Source organism: Armigeres subalbatus, chromosome 2, assembly GCF_024139115.2.
Source record: "Armigeres subalbatus isolate Guangzhou_Male chromosome 2, GZ_Asu_2, whole genome shotgun sequence".
Classification (NCBI taxonomy): domain Eukaryota; kingdom Metazoa; phylum Arthropoda; class Insecta; order Diptera; family Culicidae; genus Armigeres; species Armigeres subalbatus.
In genome coordinates, this window is record NC_085140.1 from 113,809,030 (window position 1) to 113,829,302 (window position 20,273).

At 39.1% G+C, this 20,273-nt stretch overlaps 1 protein-coding gene across 4 annotated transcripts in view; it reads left to right on the plus strand.

Moving 5' to 3' along the window:
- The window catches only part of LOC134210690 (uncharacterized), a 131,006-nt gene that overhangs the window by 90,322 nt on the left and 20,411 nt on the right, over positions 1 to 20,273 (plus strand). Inside the window, exon 1 of one of the 4 annotated variants that reach the window (XM_062686896.1) lies at positions 8,395 to 8,584. The exons of 2 other annotated variants lie outside the window; for them this stretch is intronic. The gene's annotated coding sequence lies outside the window, so the exon portion shown is untranslated. Of the gene's footprint in view, positions 1 to 8,394; positions 8,585 to 8,610; positions 8,699 to 20,273 lie in introns of those variants that run through there. One more of the 4 variants, XM_062686899.1, reaches the window with a different exon arrangement.

Sequence of the window (20,273 nt, forward strand, 5' to 3'; positions counted from 1 at the left end):
TAGCAGTATATGACATCTAGCGTTGGTGAACCGGGAACCCCAGTCCACTGCCCTCGCATTGAGGTCACCTGCTAGAACTAACGGACCGATTTGGTTGCTGCAACTCAAATGTGACCAAATTTAGTTACATATAGGATAGATAAACCCTTATGCCACATGTGTGCTGCTCGGACACTTAGTTTCGCTGCAAAAATATCGACTACTCTAGTATACTGCACTATACTCCATCTAGGAGGACAATATTAGCTACAATGACATGTTATGACAAAACCCTTATCGTCAGGTGATGATACTAACCACTATCAGGGATGTGGTGCGGTATGGGTCGGACAGCAAGGCTGCATTAGCTTTAACTCGATAACCAATTGTTGTAGCAATAGTTGAGCCACCTAGCAGTGGTTTTAGTTTAATTGTAATAACTGCATGTCTGGACCCTTCTAGAGGCCGGACAGGCCTGAACACGGGTTAGGTGTATGTTGTCTGTACCCGGGGATCAGACAGACACCATTCTGCGAACTGCCAGGTACGAGCTTGTTGGCCTTCTGCTCCACGCCTGAGGCTTAGCTTACTGCGTTCAGAGCCTTTACAGTCATAAGACTTGTGACCGTAGCCAAGACATCTGTAGCAGGCCTGAAGTGGTTAAATTATGCTCAGTTTTCAGTTTAGCCTTATCAATTACCAAGAAGCCTTGGCCACAGGTACTTGGAATGAGGCAACCTGCATTTCCACGTAGCTTTTACGTTACAGAATCGCGGATTTCTTAATCTCGATATTGCACTGATCTTTCAATGGTCTAATGAATTGGAATTGGAATGTTCGCCCGAAATCTTCAAACAATTTTGCACACCATCCATCATTGGTCTCGTAAGCTTTCCGGGTTCTCGTCCATGATTTTCAATAGCTCTAAGCGGTCTATACCAGTGTCTCCCAACCAGTGGTCCGCGACCTTCTGGGGGGATGCGAGACCATACCAAGGGGGCGGTGAAACCTTTGCAGAAAATTCACCTTTTTTGTGGTTTAAACTATCGTGAACACGTTTTTTGGTTTATATTTTTTTTGTCGACATATATCAATTTATTATTTTACTCAAATTCAGGAGATTTGAGAGAAGAGTTTTTTTTTCTGTAGTGTTTTGAAAACTCCAACCAAAAGCAACAACATAATAGCTACAATACATACATTTTTTTAAAGAATGACACAATTCCTGTTTTGAAACGTCGATTTTTTTTTATAAAATTTTAAGACGGAGTAGCCGCTTAACGTATATAAGAATTGTGAACTATATCAAATCTGGAGTTCTCGACACACGTTTATTCAAAAAACTCTGCAGATAATTGCATGCAGATAACGAGGTCCTTATACTCTACTCTGGCGTAATGTGGTTATCAAAAGGCAATGTTCTTAACCGAGTTTTCGAACTGAGGGATGGAATTAAAAAGTTCTACATAAGTCAAGGTAAGAATGATTTGCTTGCCAACCTCAATGAGGAAGGATGGCAGATATGTCGCACTTACCCAACAGACCTTTTTGACCGAATAAAAACGCTGCAGGGCAGTGCAAACCAATCTGATTCAATTCAGAGACAATTTGCAAGCCTTTGTGACAATGCAATGGTAAAAAACGGCGACGCAAAGTTAATGTAGGAAATATTACAATGTTTGATAAACTGTGCAGTTTAATTGAGGAAGGATCAACTAAATTAGATGCAGATCTCAAATTGGAAATTAGGGCTTATCTTGACTCACTGCAGCAATAGTTTGATATATATTTTCCTGAGCTTGTTCAAGAAGATGCTTCATTAGTTCGCAATTCGGTTTCGTTTACATTGGTTAGTCTTCCAGATGAAATTCAGAATGAATATTAAGACATAAGGAATGATTCATCGTCCCGTGAAAAAAAAAAGTTTGAACCAGATTTGGTGTGATTTATTTGAAGCTTATCCCCAAGTCGTGTATTGCGCTTTCTAGATGATAATACAGTTTTTTAAACCTATCCAAGAGTAGATTTTAAACAAATCTCTAGATGAAGTCCAAAGCAAGAAACAGATTTAATATTGAGGACGTTTTGAGATTGGTTTCATCAGACGCGCAACCTCGTATAAAAATCTGGTATCATAATAGTAAGTACAATAATATCACACATAGCAAATATTACTGCTGAAGAATGAAATATGTATCAGAATAGAATATAATGAAATAAAATGATTACAGAACATATTTTTGTTCTTGATTACTGCATGACGATTTCAGGCTGATCGAAAAGGGGGTCGCAAACCCGAAAAGGTTGGGAACCAATGGTCTATACTATCGTATGTCGCCTTGAAATCGATAAACAGGTGGGATCTAATATTCACGGCATGTATGAAGAATTTGCCGTACAGTTAAAATCTGGTCAGTCGTCGAGCGGCCGTCAACGAATCCGGCTTTCCACGAACTCGTTCACTATTGATGATATACCGCGGAAATGATCTGGGTGGTGATCGCTCGAAAATTCTCACACTCCCACACTTCTTGTAGATGGGGCATATTATTCCTTTCTTTCCACTCCTCCGGTGGCTGTTCTGTTTTCCAGATTCTGACTATCGGCCTGTGCGGACAATTGGCCAGCTTATCCGCTCCGAGACCGACCTAACCAGCTACTTTATTGTTCTTAAGCTATTGGATGGCATCCTCAGCTTCTCTGGAGCTGGAGGCTGGTTCGTCCGCTAGACCGACGTAGTCGTCTCCTCCACTGCCTTGACCTTCACTGCCCGTACTCTCAGTGCCATTTAGGTGTTCATCGAAGTGCTGCTTCCACCTTTTGATCACCATACGATCGTCAGTCAAGCAGCTCCCATCCTTATCTCTGCACATCTTGGCTCGCAACACGAAGCCTTTGTGGAGTGCGTTGAGTTTCTGATAGAGCTTGCGTGTTTCTTGATAACGGCACAGCTGTTCCATCTCCTCGCACTCCGCTTCTTCTAGGCGGCGCTTCTGTATCTGAAAGAGGCGGGTCTGCTGTTTCCACTCTGTCCTGATGTCGATAATGTCAGAGAAGTACCGTCCATCAATCAGAACGTGATCGATTTGTGATTCTGTCTGCAATGATGATCTCTATGTGCACCGTAACGGAAGGCTGTGTTGGAAGTAGGTGCTGCGAATGGCCCTATTCTTGGAGGCAGCGAAATCAATTAGTCGCAGTCTGTAATACTTCTTGCTTTAAAAAAAAAACTCCGATACTGCGAATTAGTTGCATTTGGAAATTCGCATACAAATAGTGATTTTATTGCTTCACTATATTCGCAATAAACTTAATTTTTTTAGGATTATAAATTGTTAAATTTTTATAAATATAAATTTTATTATAAATTGCATATTATTCGGCAACTCGACCGTACGAAAATCTTTTTTTTTTGTAAATATCTTGGCTGTGCATATGCACAACACATGTTTCGAAATGGAAAAAAATGATATGAAATTTGCGAAAAAGAATCCACGTGTCTTGGAGGGACGCGAACCCTCAACCGCCTATTTTCTAGATAGCCGTGATAACCCCTAGGAACGCTTAAAGGTCACGTTTGCGGAAAAGCCATTAGAATCCGGGTACCAATCTCCCCCGCGGTTAGTTTTTTTTGCAAATTGAATATCTTTCGGATGCTTGTTTTGTTCAATCTTTACATGTGTTTTACCGTTGTATATCCACTGTCAAGCAAGCCCACCTTGATTATTATCGAGAACATCACACTCTATGCCCCTAACAACAATTTGTATAGAAGTGACATTCAATCACACTCTGCTGTGCCAAAGGATTGCTTGACTAAAGCTTTTGATGAATGTTATTGTTCTACGCATGCTGTCGCCTGTGTTCAAACGACTAATGACAGTGGAAGACCGACACTTGACAAAATGGGCTCGCTTGACTGTGGATATACAACAGTAAAGCACATGTTGAGATTGGGCAAATCGAGCATCCGAAAAATATTCAATTTGCAAAAAAAGAGCTTACTGCGGTGAAGGTTGGCTACTCGGATTCAGATGGCTTTTCCACAAATGTTACCTTTAAACGGTCCTGTTGTGTAGGGGTTATAACGCCTGTCTAAAGAGTAGGATGTTGAGGGTTCGAGTCCCTCAAAGACAAGTGGATTCTTTTTCGCAAATTTCATATCAATTTGTCCTATTCTAAACATGTGCTGTGCATATGCACAGCAAAGATATTTACAGAAAAATAAATTTTATCTATTTTCTATCTTCTTCTCTTCTTCTATCTTCTTCTTCTATTTATATAAAAACCAATCTATGTATGTATGTTCGCTAACTACTTCTGAACCACTAGGCCGATTTCATCCAAATTTGGTACACACATTCTCTATCCTTAGGGGAAGGTAACAAAGGGGTAGGAGGGTCATTTGGAAAAGGGGGAGGCATGGTAGGAGGGGCTTTGATTAGAAAACGAACAATTTCAACAAACTTTCAACTCCCCGGACCGATTTCAACCAAATTTTGTACCCATATTCACTAAGAGGAGCCGGTCATATGGAAGGGTAATTTGGAAAAAGAGGAGGGGTCTGGAGGGAGGGGTATTGTTCAGAAAACAGGCAATTCAGTGTAACTTCTGAGACCCTGTTACTATTAAAAAGAGAAGACAACAAAGGAGGTAAAATGGTCATTGAGAAAAGAGGGAGGAGAAGGGATTGTCTTTAGAAAACGAGCAATTCTGTGTAACTCCCAACCCCCAAGACCAATTGGAACCATATTTGGTACACATATTCACTATCTTTGAAAGATTTTTATTGAAAAAGGTAGAAGGGCCATAGAAATCTATATAATATGTGGTTATATTATGTATAACTCAATATTTGTATGTTTGTGTGTATGTTCCAGCAAAACTTTTGAACCCCTTGGACGATTTCAACCAAATGTGGAATACACATTCTTTTTCTTAAGGAGACGACGATAGGGGTGTTGAGAATGCTCTTTGAAAAAAGGAAGGGTGTGTGGGGAGGAGTATTGTTCAGTTATCGATCAACTCAGTGTAACTTCTGTACCCATTGGCCGATTTCAACCAAATTTAGAACACACATTCTTTGTCTCGAGAAGACAAAGATAGGGGTTAGGGATGATATTTATAAAACGGGAAGGTTGAGAAGGGACTGGCATTGTTCAGCTCTCAATCACATCAGTGTAACTTCTGATCTTAGCCGATTTCAGCCAAATTTGGAACACACATTCTTCATATTAAGGAAACGACGATAGTGGGACGGAAAAGGGGAGGGTGGGGCGAGTGGTATTGTTTAGTTATCGATCAACTCAACCCTTCATCGAAATTATGGTTTGCCAAGTGAAAAGCAATGATTAATGTGTTTCCTTCTGGATGGTGAATGTGATCCCTTCTTTAAAAATAAGCGTTTGCCCGGAATAAGACATTGGTGGATGTTTTTCCTTTTTTAGAAATAGACGTTTGCCCGGAATAAGGCGATTTTGGGTTTGATACCTTTTTCAAAATCAGTCAATGTTTTCACATAAAATCTGCCTTCTTTTAATCAAATGATGAAGTATCAATAAGAAAACACAATTATCCTGTTGACCAATTAGTTTATTCATTTTCCAATTGTGAAAAAACTGCGAATCAACCTGGCAACTCCGAGCAAGGCCGGGTACATACAGCTAGTAATTTTTAAAAATCACTGTAAACAATGAGTTTGATATGTATTTCCAATTGTGTGCATCTTTTTGAAGGTCCATTTACATTCATTTTATTAGAATAAACGTAGGCCTCTGTCAATCCTATTTCAAACAATACCACGATTTAAACGAGCTCGACGCATGACTACTTGTTAATATAAATAATCTTAATTATGACAAGTGAATGGGCTTGAGTTTCAATAAAATCAACCTCAAATTGGAATTAGTCTTGAAAGCATTGTTACTATGAATGAGCTATCTCCTAATTATCACCTCACTATCCCTATTTAGAAAACAAGCACGGCATTATCAGCAGTAGTCTCGTGTGAATGGTGGTTCAGTCTCATAATCAAACGATAGTAAATCATTCCTAACAACACGTCTCCACAATACTTGTCCTCCGCTCCGGTATCTATCACATGAGCTGTCAAAACTGTCCCGATGTCGGTGTGTGCTCCACAGCGTTTTCACACTTCGACCTCCAAAACAACATCATCCGTATGATGAAGAGAGTTGCCACGGCTCGACCGAAATTAAACAACATGAATTATGACTCCTTGGAGCATCATCGCTCAGCAGCCAGCCGGGAGGATGTGTGCTTCGAACTGTAAATGGGTCACCGAATATCCCGACTAAACAGTGATTTCCCATTACTTTTCCTCTGTTGTTCACCGAACGATTTGTGTAGCTTTGCCTCAGATCGGAGAGTCGCACCACAGTAAGCATGCAGTCCCATCGCGTTGGTGCTCTCATTGCTCTCGGTAGAACGGTTTCATTTTTCTCAACACTTCGAACATCTCACCCGCCGTTCAGTCAGTCAGTCTCGGGAAATTGTCTGACAGATGATCGGAGCTTTCCTCCCAACTCGCAACTGTTTATCACGTATCACTGCGTCTCACCAGACAGCATCCCTTCTCATAGTTCATCAACTCACGAGCTCACCAATGTCTGGATGTCAGCGAATGAGGTTGGTCTCACTCACCAACACTAAGCGATGCAGCTCCTTGCTTGGCCGACATCATCCGTCCGTGATGCAGAAAGGGATTGCCTACACATTTTCCTACAAAACCCCCTTTTCGGTTGAGACGACGCGCAATGGTATATGTGTGTCAATTTGGGGTTGTGTCTGGCAGAGGCTGTGGTGCTTCGCAGTCTAATGGAAATGGACTGTTTTGGGATGATTGGAGTTTATGTGGAGTGGATATGGGACGTTTGAATGAACGGCAGGTAACTTCATAAATCGGAACAGTGGCGCTATTTTGCTTCGCTCGCATCCGAACCTTGGAAGCATAAATATAACTGAAATCATAATAATTGTCTTCGTGAGAATTATATATTTTAATTTAAATTATATTTACAAACATTTACAACTATTTATACAAATTTATCTTCTTTTCTGTATAATAAAAATGAAATGGTCTGTGTGCGTATCCGCATAACTCGAAAACGGCTGGATGGATTTTCTTCATTCCTTCGGCGGAAACGTTCATTATAGTTTCCGACGGGTTGATATGATATCTATACCAACATTTGAAAAGGGCGTAACAGCCAAAATTTATTCTTTCTGATTCTTCGTCTACATATAAAGCTCTAAATGTGGACAAAGAATCAGAAAGAATAAATTTTGGCTGTTACGCCCTTTTCAAATGTTCGTCTAGATATTTCCTCATGTGAAAATCATGGGCAGGTTTAAGTAAATTATGAAAAACTAAAATTAACATTCGTATGGAAATTTCGCATGAGCAGTTCACAACACACGCATTTCCGCCTACTATGCTATGAAACAATAAAATTGGTGATATGTGTTAGTATGGAAATTTAATTAAATTTGCTAAAATTACCAAAAAATTAGAAAAAAGTCTTCTTTATTTGGAATGATTCATTGCGTCATATACATTACATACTTGTTATTTGAGTACAAATTAATTGCGAAATTTTATGCTCGAGGAACACGTCATGGCAAATACAAATCCGTGTCATTGGTACTTCGCGTACTTGAAGGATTTAAATAGAGCCCATTTCGCAGTCCTTGGCCTCTTATCCAGAACTGCTCGAGCGCCTGTTCCCCATGTTATGTGACTTGTGCATCGTTGACATACCCCTAAATAGTGTTTTAATCTATAGCCTTTTTTTTAAATATAGCCAACTTTTCATTATACCACCTCTTCTCTCATATGTCATCAATATATTGAGCCAGATTTATAACAGCATTTGTTACGAAAATGTTGAACTCAAAAAACAAAACACGAAATAAATCTGTTATTTTGATACACTAGAGAAATCTCGTCAATCTTCATTTTTGCCTCAATTTCTTTCCCGCTGTGCGAAACCGGGAGTGAATGGAGGCTGTGTGTAAGAATCCACACTTTCCACTCGAATGTAATCCTTCGCAGCAGCCCCGGCTCTCCACCCAACAGAAGAGCACCACAACAAAACGAAATCAGTCGTACCTTGCTGGCTGTGTTCGTACGCCGTCCGCAGCCGCAGCCATCCAAAGTTTTCCCATTTTTCCGACTCTCCGGTCTACGGGTTGCATGCGAATGTATGCGTCAGTGTTGATCTCCGACGTCCTCGTATGAGTGTTTCCTGCTGATGAGGACCGTTGTATTGGTGGTCTCCCCGGCCCCCACCCCATCAACCGCTCACTGTGAGAAAACTCACAGCATCCAGCAGTCGACCGAGTTGGTGAACTACTTTTTCGCCCAAATCTCGTCCTGTTGGGTCGTGGGTCGGAAGCTTTTTCCCGTTCATCTCCGTGTAGATAGGAAAAAATACGATTTGCGATTTTGGCGAGCATTTTTAGTCGGGAAAATTGTGACTAGGGACAAATTTGAATAGTTTTTTCGTTTCCATTGGCGTGTTGCGATTGCTGTGTGAATAATTCCAATAGAATAACGGTGCGAGGGCGACGAAATTCCCTACAGGTAATGGGGCGTGTGTGTGACGGGTGAAAATCTTGCTGCGATTTTTTGGTGATCCAGTGCAGAAAAAAGTGCAGTAAAGCAGCATAAGAGAGGAGATAGGCTGCTGTCCAAAGGGTAATCGCGTTGGAATAATCGCGTAACCAAGTGGATTACTGCGAGTGAAAAATTGTCAGTGAATCAGCACCATCGATTAAAGTGGGCCATTTTGTGGCAAGGGAAATCCCCGAAAAAGGTGAATCGCTGCTGGGTGAGGGGTGAGGAGCGATTGTAGTGAGGTGAGGGTGAGATAGCAAAGGATATTAGTTATCGCCTACGAGGGATAGTACGGATTAGCAGTCGTACATTGGTGGAGTGAGCAAATCCCCAACTAGGCCATCGTACAGCTGAGGGGCGTAAGAATCCATGCAGCAGAAGGATTTCCATGGATGAGGGCAAAAAGTAGTGAAGTGATTCCACCCGAAAAGGCCAGAGAGTTGGATAACCGTACTCGACCATTTTAGAATTGAGTGAAAATTTACAATTCTTTGAAGTTTAAAAGACTAAGCGTGAAAATATGTCCTTCGCTATAAAGGAACATGAATATGTTAGGTTGGGGTACGATCTACAGAGTAACTTAATTCAGAATCGCCTTACTTGTTGTTTGAATACCGTTACGGATTTGCCACTGCCCATTGAAAAGTAATATGGTTTCAAGTATCCTTTGCAGTATGGTTATTCAATCAATTGGATTCAATCTTCTAATTGTTCGAATTATGTATAGCGGATGATTCTACACATGACACATGCATGTCAAGGAATGAATGGCATTACACCCGATTCTGTTTTTACACGGCCGTGTAAAAAAAATCCCACACAAATTTTTTGCAAAGTTGCTCCATTTTGCATGATTCGTCGAGAAATCATAAAACTTTTTTTAAACTGATTTTTGCAAATTTTGAACTGAAAACCTTTTTTTACACGGAGCGCATCCCCCGTGTAGTTATTTTTTCCCAGAGATATTCCATATATTTTTGTATTTTTTATTTTTCTTAAATTTTGCATATACACCCGATTCTTTTTAAACACAGATTTTTTCGCACGGATGTTTTACACGGATTCTTGAAATAGCACGGATTTTTTTTACACGGATTCATTTTTACACGGAACGCATCCCCCATATTAACAAAGACCCGATTACTTTTTTTACATGGATATTTTTTTCACGGCCTTTTTTTCACGGTTTCTCGAAATAACACGGATTTTTTTTTTCACACGGCACGCATCCCCCGTGTAAAAAAAGAATCGGGCATTCATTATGATCATAAAACATAATTTGCATCACTGGTTTGCCATTTTGACTCTAGCCCAACTTTTGAGAACGGCCTTAGCAAAAACACCTTGAACATTTAGAAAAAATAACCTTTAAACGTCTTGTCCAATCGTTTTGTTTTTGTCCCACTAACTCATGAAAGTGGAAGTAACCGGAGGAAGTATTTTTAGATCTTTTTTTTTTATTGTCTTTATTAATGAGGTTCACCTCATATTTTTAGATCTTATAACAATGGCATTTCTATTGGCATTAAACAGATACAATCAATCAACTGACGCCTTATTTTTTGCGGAAAATATACTAAAGGGCCCTCCTCAGCCGTGCGGTAAGACGCGCGGCTACAAAGCAAGACCATGCTGAGGGTGGCTGGGTTCGATTCCTGGTGCCGATCTAGGCAATTTACGGATTGGAAATTGTCTCGACTTCCCTGGGCATAAAAGTATCATCGTGCTAGCCTCATGATATACGAATGCAAAAATGGCAACCTGGCTTAGAAACCTCGCAGTTAATAACTGTGGAAGTGCTTAATGAACACTAAGCTGCGAGGCGGCTCTGTCCCAGTGTGGGGATGTAATGCCAATAAGAAGAATAAGAAGAAGAAGATACTAAGAAAATTTCTTAGTCAACATATGGCGTCCAAGCAGCTTTGTACTATAGATTCTTAACGGTGCCATCTTAAATAATACTTTAATAAAACATCATCGACTTCAAAGCCGCATATGATACAATCGATTGGGACTAGCTATAGTAGCTAATGCACGAGCACGGATTTCCGGAGAAACTGACACTGTTGATCAAGGCGACGATGGATTGGGTGATGTACGTAGTTCGAGTTTCAGAGGCACTCTCAAGGTCCTTCGACACACGCAGAGGGTTACGGCAAGGTGATGGTCTTTCGTGCCTGCTATTCAACATTGCTTTGGAAGGAGTAATACAAAGAGCAGGACTTGACACGATTTTCACGAAGTCCGTCTAGCTAGATTTGATAATAAGGCCCAGCATCCTTCAAAAAGCAGAATAGACCTGCCATTTTGGCTTCGTCGTCGGCTAGAGTGTCTTGAATACTGCCGGGGATCCCAGAGAACCTAGAATACTCGTTTTTGGACAGAACCCCCACTATATTGAGAGAGACCTTTGTATGGCCGATCCGTAATCTCGAGACCAGGGTTGGGAAAAATCAAATTTTCGAAAAATTGAGAATGATCAAACTCACCCGCGATTTTACTTTTAAATTATCAAGTGATTAAAACTCGCCAGCGATTAAGAATCGTTTGAAAATCGTATCTTGATTTGAAGCATTTACCGTTACATTTTGAACTCTTTTTCCTCACTAGCATGAAGCTATAACGCCAAATAGAAGATATAACGGGACTGTTAACAAATAGCTATTATTAGTGAAGATTAATGATTGAATGAAAATTCTGTGTTTATTATCGTTTGAGTATAAAATTTGAGAAGTTGTCGCCGGTGACAACTCGCCTACTGTTTTCACGTGAGAAGTTTTCACATGAAAATTGCAATCATGATCGTCTGATAATGATTAAGCACAACACTGCTCGAGACGATTGTCTGTTCTTTCTGCGAAGCCAGTTCATACTAGGGGCCGGTAGTGCCTTTAATATTGCTTAACGATAGTAAGCCGTTGTTGCTCCAAATCCGTGTCCAATTCTGGCCGACGACACTTCTTATCCACTTTTATTGCGAGAACAGAGAAAACTTCTAATTTTGCGGAGCAAAGAAGAAGAAGAAGACTGAGTGTCGGAAACTTCAAATGTCATGCACTGTGCGAAAAGTGTTGATATTCCTTTAAATCAGTATGTATCAAGAATGTATCAAAATCGCATAAATACGTTCCGAAATGCTTTGAAAGTTCCATAAAACTTATTTAAAATACATAGCAGCATGTAACACTCGTTTAAAGTTTCATATTTTCTTTGATTTCAATAATCAACATTCACACCAAAAAATCAACCAACATTATTTTCCGTGCATCACGTGATTGACGTTTGCGGAACCACTTTCCGACGGTCGATCGTCGGACCCTCGTTCGAATTTTTCTATCTTCTCGCAATAATGTCGGCCAGCGGGACAGAGCGGTTGTACACACCAAAAAAATTTGACTTTTACTGGTTATGGAACTAATGTAAATACAGACCATGTAATCGTTTTCTCAATGTAATTATGCGTTGAAAATCATGCACATAAACAGAGCATGAATTAAACCGTATAAATACATCACTTTTCCATCATTACTACATTCTATTGAAAACAATACTTTATTCACCCTGAAAATTCATGTATGAACCATTAAGTTTACATGATATTATGTGAACTGAAACTAAAGATGGCCACGCTTGCGACGATCACGGTAGAATGTAAACAAAACATTCAATTCCATCAAGGCAGCTGCAAATGCAGCAGGAAACCTTCGTTTTCGACCATCGTCATACTAAAGTGAAGTTTTTTTCATTACTACTACAAAGCAGCAACCATGATGCTGCATTTCATCGGTGTACTTCATCAGGAGTTTTCTTAAATCGATGGAAAAACTTCAAATTCTTGCACTTCATCCAGTCAGATATTTCCCCTTGACGATGTGCATGCGCTTACTCAGAGCATGTAAATTTACATTATCTAGCTAGGACTCGAACACGATGGGTTCAATACTGTATGATTAAATCGCCATAACTTAGAACCTGTTACTCTTTGGGCAACGTTTGTTTCAAGAAGTGAAAATGGTAGAGTGGTATCAGAACGAGCTATCACTCTGCGGACCTTAGTTCGATTCTCATGTTACCCGTTTTTTTATTTATATACCTAGCATGAAATAGAACATGTAAATTTAAAACAAAACCTAAACATGAGATGGTAAGTGATGCAAAGATAAAATAAAATGTAAATTTCTATCGTTTATCATGCTCCAATTATGTGCATGATATTTGATGTAAATGTACATGATACGTTCGAACAGTGTAATTACTTTAAGAAAACGATTACATGATCTGCATTTACATTAGTTTTATTTATTACATTACGAGTAAAAGTCATTTTTTTTTGCAGTGCGCAACAGATCTTCTTAATTCGTCAATGTTTTTTCCACTTCTGAACCGTATGGAAATGGTGTGGTCGATCCTGGCAGGAAGCATGAGCCAGCTTCTCGCTCCGTGCTAGCGCGCCACTGGGATGAGACATGTGCTGGCAATATTTCTTAGGATCCGGCAATGCCGGAAAGAATGCTATGGCGTTAACGCATGCAGCTTCATCAGGGGTAGATAGAGGCAGGCGAGAGAGTGTTGGGGAGATTCCTGTAAGCAGGACACGTTAGCTCGAGACCATAAAGCAGGCGGCTGTCGATAGTAGCTTGTCCAACTTTTAGTCTGGTTGTGTGGTAAAACTGTCAAAACGCACGCATACGTATCCATTCTTCTCAGCTCTTTAGCGATGAGGAAGAGGCTATCAGGGAGGCAAAGTAAGCACCAAGAGCGTTGGCATCAAGGTGAATTGGAACAGCTCTCGATTTGCCGCTGGTGTCAGTGCTTCTCCTTGTAGCATCCCAGGACGTTAGGTCTGAAAGGGTGGTCGGTGCTGAGCTTTCTTGGTTGCACGTAGGGCCTTGCGCCTAGCTTCAGCCGCACGCCGAGTCTCCGCCCCTGTTGATGTTAATAGGAGGAGGAGCGTTGGGGGAAATCTGCACAGGGTAGTGGTTGCTACCATACAAATTGGTACCTGCTTTCCAGGAGAAGTGCGGTACGACGGATCTACTTACCGCAGTGACATCAATGGATGTGGTGCCCAGGCATTGAAAAAAATCAGATCATGAGTAAAAATTGGCTAAATTCATGCCAACTTGATGCTCTGCTGCGGCCTAATCGCCGATGCTTTCTAGATCGTTGAAATTTGGCGTTCGTTGATTCAATGTTTAAAGATCTTCATCGCTCACCAATGAGAGACAACTGAGCGAGGCAAATCACTTGGTAACCTAACAATGAGTGTTGTTACCACACGTTGTTAGAAAAATCTTTTCAGACATTAATAAAAAAAATCCGCTATGAGAATTGAACTCTGATACATGGCATGGGAAGCTTTGATACTTTCTCTCCCCCAGCAAGTTGAAAGCAGAGTAAATAAAGCAGAACACCTGATTTGTTTTGATTTTATTCTAGTACAGCAAGTGTAGTCGTAGCATCCCTGGAAACCATAGCAAGTTTAGCTTGAAGAACTCTGTTGCTCGTTGTTTACGCAGCAACGATCGCTCATAATCGTTGTTTGGTATCCATCTGAGCAAGGCTGTTCACTCATTGGCATAGGATGCTCTGATTGAATTAGATCAATGCTCGCCCGCTTCACTCATGCTTTCAATGTCTGGTGGTGCCCATTGAAAAAGGTGGTGGATCAGTCACTGAAGCAGGGCCTCGAGGGTCGGCCCTGGACCCTCCCCACATAGGATGGTACTGCACTGCTTGTATGAAAGCCGTTCGAATTGAAACCATCAAATATTTTATGGCATTAACATTATGTTTAATCAAAAGTTAGTTTTATCTGTATTTCTTCGAGATTAGTTTGTGAAAAATGAGCTAGAAAAATAAATAATTTTCTTATACCGAGAAAACGGAATAAGAATTTGGATGATTTGTGCAGTTGATAAGATTATGGTCACTGGGGGAAACGAAGTTGGATCGCAGCTCAAGAGCTTTTTTCAGGCTGAAAACTGCAATGTGAACTGGTAAAGTAATCACGATATATCAAATTTTGAATTTTAGTAATTTAAAATTCAGGATTCATTCAGGGATTTATATTAATTTATTTAGTATAAGGGATAATCGATAAACAAAAGTTTTTATTTGAAAATCAACAGATTGAAAGCCGTTCGCTAGGGTACGAACAAGTATGTAGCGGCATAATGTGAATGGGAGGCATAGATACCATCTATTGAATAGCACACAATCGAGGCGTGAATCTTCTTACCTAACGCCCTGCTTGTGGGCCGCGACGAATTTAGGAACTAAGGAGCTTAGAACTTTAAGAATTTAGGAATTCAGGAAGCTAGAAACTTGGGGATTCACGATTTTAGAAATATGGCAATTTAGCAAATATTGAAATTAGGGATTCAGGAATTTATGAATTTAGGAATTCAGAAATTTGAGAATTTAGGAATTTGGAAATTTAGGATTTTGGGAATTCAGGAATCCTCGTTGAATACCTTCTAGAGTCTTTCCAGAAACCCATCGAAACCTAGGATTCCATTCAGGAGAATCCCACAGAAATTACTCCTGCAGTTCTTATATGAATTCTTCCTGGGGTTCAACCAGGAATTCATCCTAGATTTCCTGAAGGAGCTATACAAAGAGATCATAGAGAGTTTAAACATAAATTCCTTCTGGAGTTCCTCCACGAATATCTCCTGAAGTTCAGCCAGAAATTCTCCCTGAGGAGTCCGTAGCAATTTCTTCTGCAGTTATTGCACAATTCTACTCTGAAGTTCTTTCAAAACTGTGTCATGAAATTCTTCCAAGAATTCCCCCAGGACTTAATTCAGAATTCCCCAGGAATTAATTTTGAATCCCCCCAGAAATTCATTATGCATTTTCCCATGAATTCTTCCTGAATTCCCCTAGGAATTCATTTTGAATTTATCCAGGAATTCATTTTGAATTCATCCAGGAATTCATTCTGAATTCCTCCAGGAATTCATTCCGAATTTCCCCAGGAATTAACTTCGAATTCCTCCAAGAATTCATTCCAATTTCCTCCAGGAATTCATTCTCAATTTCCCCTGGAATTTATTCTGAATTCCCCCTGGAATTCATTCTGATTGCCCCCTGGAATTCTTTCTGAATTCCTCCAGGAATTCATTCTGAATTTTCCCATGAATTCATTCTGATTTCCCTCTGGAATTTATTCTGAATTCTCCCAGAGATTCATTCTGAATTCCTTCAGAGATTCATTCTGAATTCCGGCAGACACCTAGGAATCAGTAAAAACGAGCCGAAGAAAGTTCCCCAGAACGCATCCACTGCAGCTGCGAAGAAGATCCCAGTGTATCCTTTGTATTTGTCTCACAAGATACATGTTATGGCGGGCATTGAAAGCTTTCAGTTAATAACTTAAGAAATGCTAATAGATTATTTAGTTGAAAAGCAGGCCAAGACATAGCTGGAATGTAGTGCTATGAAGGATTATATACAATATTGAAAAGACAGACGTAGTTCTACGTCAAAATGATAGCTGACATAGTGTGGTTGTTATCCATTCATCTGATGTGCTAAAGCAGGTATGGAGTCGTACAAATATTACGTAAGCATTTTTTCTGGGTTAATCGACTCCCCCTCCTCCTATGTAAGATTTTGTTTCATACACATGATTTTTAATTTATATGGTGCGTAAGAAAAAGACCCCCCACCATAAGTGCTTACGTCATATCTGTACGGTCCCTATGTCCATTCAGAAAACTCTTTTATTGGCCAAAAAAAAACTGTAGCCTGCCTGCATAGGTCAACGAAACATGGCTGCTAAAAAACCGAGTATAGGTGATTTTTCACGCAAGAGAATTGTTTTTAATAGTTGAAGAAGTGTGTAAATCTAGGATAATGAGGCAGAAATATTTTTGATACACTTTTTTTTTAAAGAAGCAGTGGTTAATATCTCCCTAAAAATCGACGTATTATCGCCTAAATATTGATTAATTTGCGTGATGAGCCAATGTTACATCCAGTCAAAAATTTGTAATTTTGGCTCGCTTGCGATACCTTTCGATTCTATTATTCATTGCTTTCGATCGCCCCCTTTCTTCTTTGAGCTAAGTGCGTGTGTAATCCAATGAAAAAATCAAACAAAATTGCAATGTAATGGATGCAATGGAATGGTTCATCTCTAACAAAAAATAAATAATTAAAAATTATCTTATTTGAAGTATGTATTGCAAGCCCGCACGATTTTTTTGATTGCCTCGGAAATTTTTTCTCTTGCTCTTCCGTATTGAGACGTTTTTACGGAATTTTTAGAAGCGTATTTTCAACATATAGGTACGAGCAACTGAAAAACTGTTTAAATACTTCTTGAATTTTTTTAAGAATCTTTCGAAAGTATGATTTAGATGTCCAAAATAACTGGGATAGGCAAATTGTGGGCATAATTAGATGTGTTGTAACTATGTCAATTATTATCCGAGTTTGACAATTCAGGGATGCCTGAACTAGAAATTTAATGTAGTTTCACATTATGTTCGTGGAACCGACCAAAGCCATCGGATACCGGAAATTTTCCGGGTTTTTCGAAGTTAAGTCCACAAGCATAAATTTGTGGTGGGTATTAGGAAAAGTTGTATTTTTAAACAGAATAATATTAGTAACCACTAATAAAGCAGGGCTCTTTTTGATTGAAACCATATGTTGAAATTCGAAATCGGACCAGAATCAAATAAGATATGGCCATTTGTTTAGAATCGGTGCCAATCGGAAGTTTTAAAAGGGACCATGCTTCAAGCTTTTGGACATTTCAGAAGTCTTCTGATACGTCAAGAATGAAAAACCAACCAAAAAGACAGATCCTGAAGTCACTGGGATGCCCCCGGGGAACCCGTTGAGGGGACATTTCAGTTTTGGCACCAAAGCTAGCCATTCGACGGTTCGTTTTTCGTAAGGAAGCGAGGTATGAATATAAAATGGACTATTGACGACTTTGTCGGATTGTCCTCGAGGAACCTGTAGAAGGGGACATTTCAGTTTTAGCACCAACGCTAGTCATTGAACGGCTCGTTCCTCATGGTTTCCGATCGGGAAGCGAGGTATGAATATAAAATTGACCTTTGCGACACTGATCGCTTCCGGGACCTACGGATTGTCCCCCGTGGAACCTGTAGAAGAAGTCATTTCAGTTTTAGCGCCAAAACTGGTCGATCCACTGTTCGTTTTTCATGGTTTTCTTTTAGAAAGCGAGGTATGAATATAAAATGGACCATGGATGATTTTGACCGCTTCCGGGACCTACGGGTTGTTCCCGGGGAACTTGTAGAAGGGGACATTTCAGTTTTAGCACTAAAGCTATTCAGGTTGAGTTAAAATATCAATGGGGGTAATCCGAACAGACGAGGTAAAGAGGCAACGGATTTTTAATTCCATATTTATGAATTTCTTGAATTATTTTCCATGCTGCACTATATTTTAAGCATTTCATGCTTTTTGAGCAGTCATGCAAACAACTACTTAACAGCGAATTTTTGACGAACTCTGTGCGTTAGGCTTAGGGACAAAGGGTCGAAAGACAAAAGGTCGAAAGATAAAAGGTCGAAAGACAAAAGGTTGAATAGCAGACGGTTGAAAGACAGAAGGTCGAAGGTACAAATGGTCAAAAAGGACAAAAGGTCGAAAGGAACAAAAAGTCGAAATGAACAAGAAACTGAAGCGTGGAGAATCAATCCTGCACAATATAAGTTTTATTCATTTCTTAGATATTCATAATATTGTTTCATAGTAATTACTCCTTCTTTGAAAATTGCTCATTCTTAAACTTTGTTTGATAAGATGAGTTTATTACTTCTGCTTGAAGTTAACCCTTCCGTTACCAACGAAACGTTACCGTTACCAACGAAAACGAAAATAAAAATCTTTTTTGCAATTCTTGATCATAATACCTGGTTTACAGTTGTCATTTGAGTGATAAAACGGCCTACTTTTCCATACCAACAGAATGGGTGCTTTAATGACCATTATGCAACTCAAATGGGTTGCATAATATTCATTATAGCACTCATTTGGGTGCTATAATGAAAAACCTACATTGGGACAGTAGTTACATGACTACTTTTAGCTGAATTAGTTTGGGTGAGTGTTTAAATAGTGTACTCTAAGCGTCTCGTAATAATTGAAATGATTTGTTGGACATAACATCACAATTTTCCAAAGGCAATTGCATCCATCGCTTCATAGCTTTTCAAGCTATGCAATTTGGCAGATAAGATGAAATCTTATTGTTTTCTGCCGCAACATAATTTATTCGCATGAATGATCATGTGGAGTAAATTCGACGTACAACTCGTGCTGAAAAAATCATCTTTTTGCAACTAGTTGCACAAACTACTATTTGGCTGTAACTTTTTTATCTTTCAACATTTTTTTACGATTTTTTTTCCCAAAAGGAAGTGGAATTTATTTAAGTTTTAGTAGCCTTATAGATTTCCAAGATTGGCCACTTGGTCTTGAAGTTCTTCCGGATTTAAAATGGTTTTTTTTTGGCTATTCTTCAGAACGCATACTTTGGAAATGATTATTTTAGATATTTTAATTGGAAATGATGCATGAATCAGGGATTTAATCGGTCCGAAATATGGCTGGTATTAATCATTTTCAACCATTAGTCATTTCGACCTTTTACCTTTCGAACTTTGTCCTTTCGACGTTTTGTCTACTAACTTTTGTCATTAATGCTTTCCAAAAATTCCAGTTTGATGAAATTCCGGCTCGGTGGTAATTTAAGTCAATCAAACTTTGGGTTCGTGGTTCTGAACTAAAATACCATTTACACCGTTTATTTTGATTATTATGAAACCATACTAGATGAAGTGTTTTTTTTCTTTAATTTTAAATAAAAAAAAAGTTTAAAAGAAATTATTTGAATTTATGTGCTATCTGAAAAACATGTAACGATGGAGGTAAACTGGTCATGTCACTTTTACCCCCTACTAACAGAGAAATAGAGACAAAAATAGCTCGAAGATCAACATACAACGGCTCGGTTGACAGTGCACTATGGTCCAGGATACAGTTTTACGCGGAAAGATGCATTTTACGCCAAAACTATATTATTTAGAAAAAAAAATATTGTTCTACACAATTGTTAGAAATAGTAAGGCCGTCATTATGGTGCTATCAAAAAATAGGGTGGCTCATCATATATAAAAAATAGAAAATATTTTTTTCTATCTCGGAATACTGACATCTTATGTTCTACAAAGTTGTACCGCAGCTTATTCCAATAAATTTCGCTAGAAAATCTTTTTCTGTAGCTCTTAAGTTGGATGATTTAGAGCAATTTTACCTAATTGGATTGGGGTGTACCTCGAGAAAACAGTATTTTTGATCTACTTTTTTTGTTTTAGAATTCTTGAAAAAGTCGTCTTCGGGTGACTTTTAGAGCTAAAAAATGCAACTTTTGATGGGTAAACATACTCAATATCTTTTTTCGATCAAAAGTTATAATCGTTTTTCTGTCAAAATTACATTTTTTTCAAAAGTTGATATCTTCAGTTAGGGTAGACCAAAACAACATGTTTACACGGCATTTGAGAATTCATATTCTTTATTATGTCAAAAAATTTTATGTAAGGTATGTAATTTTTTTGTCTCAAGTTTCACAAATTTTACTGAAGTCATGTTTTTTTAAGTA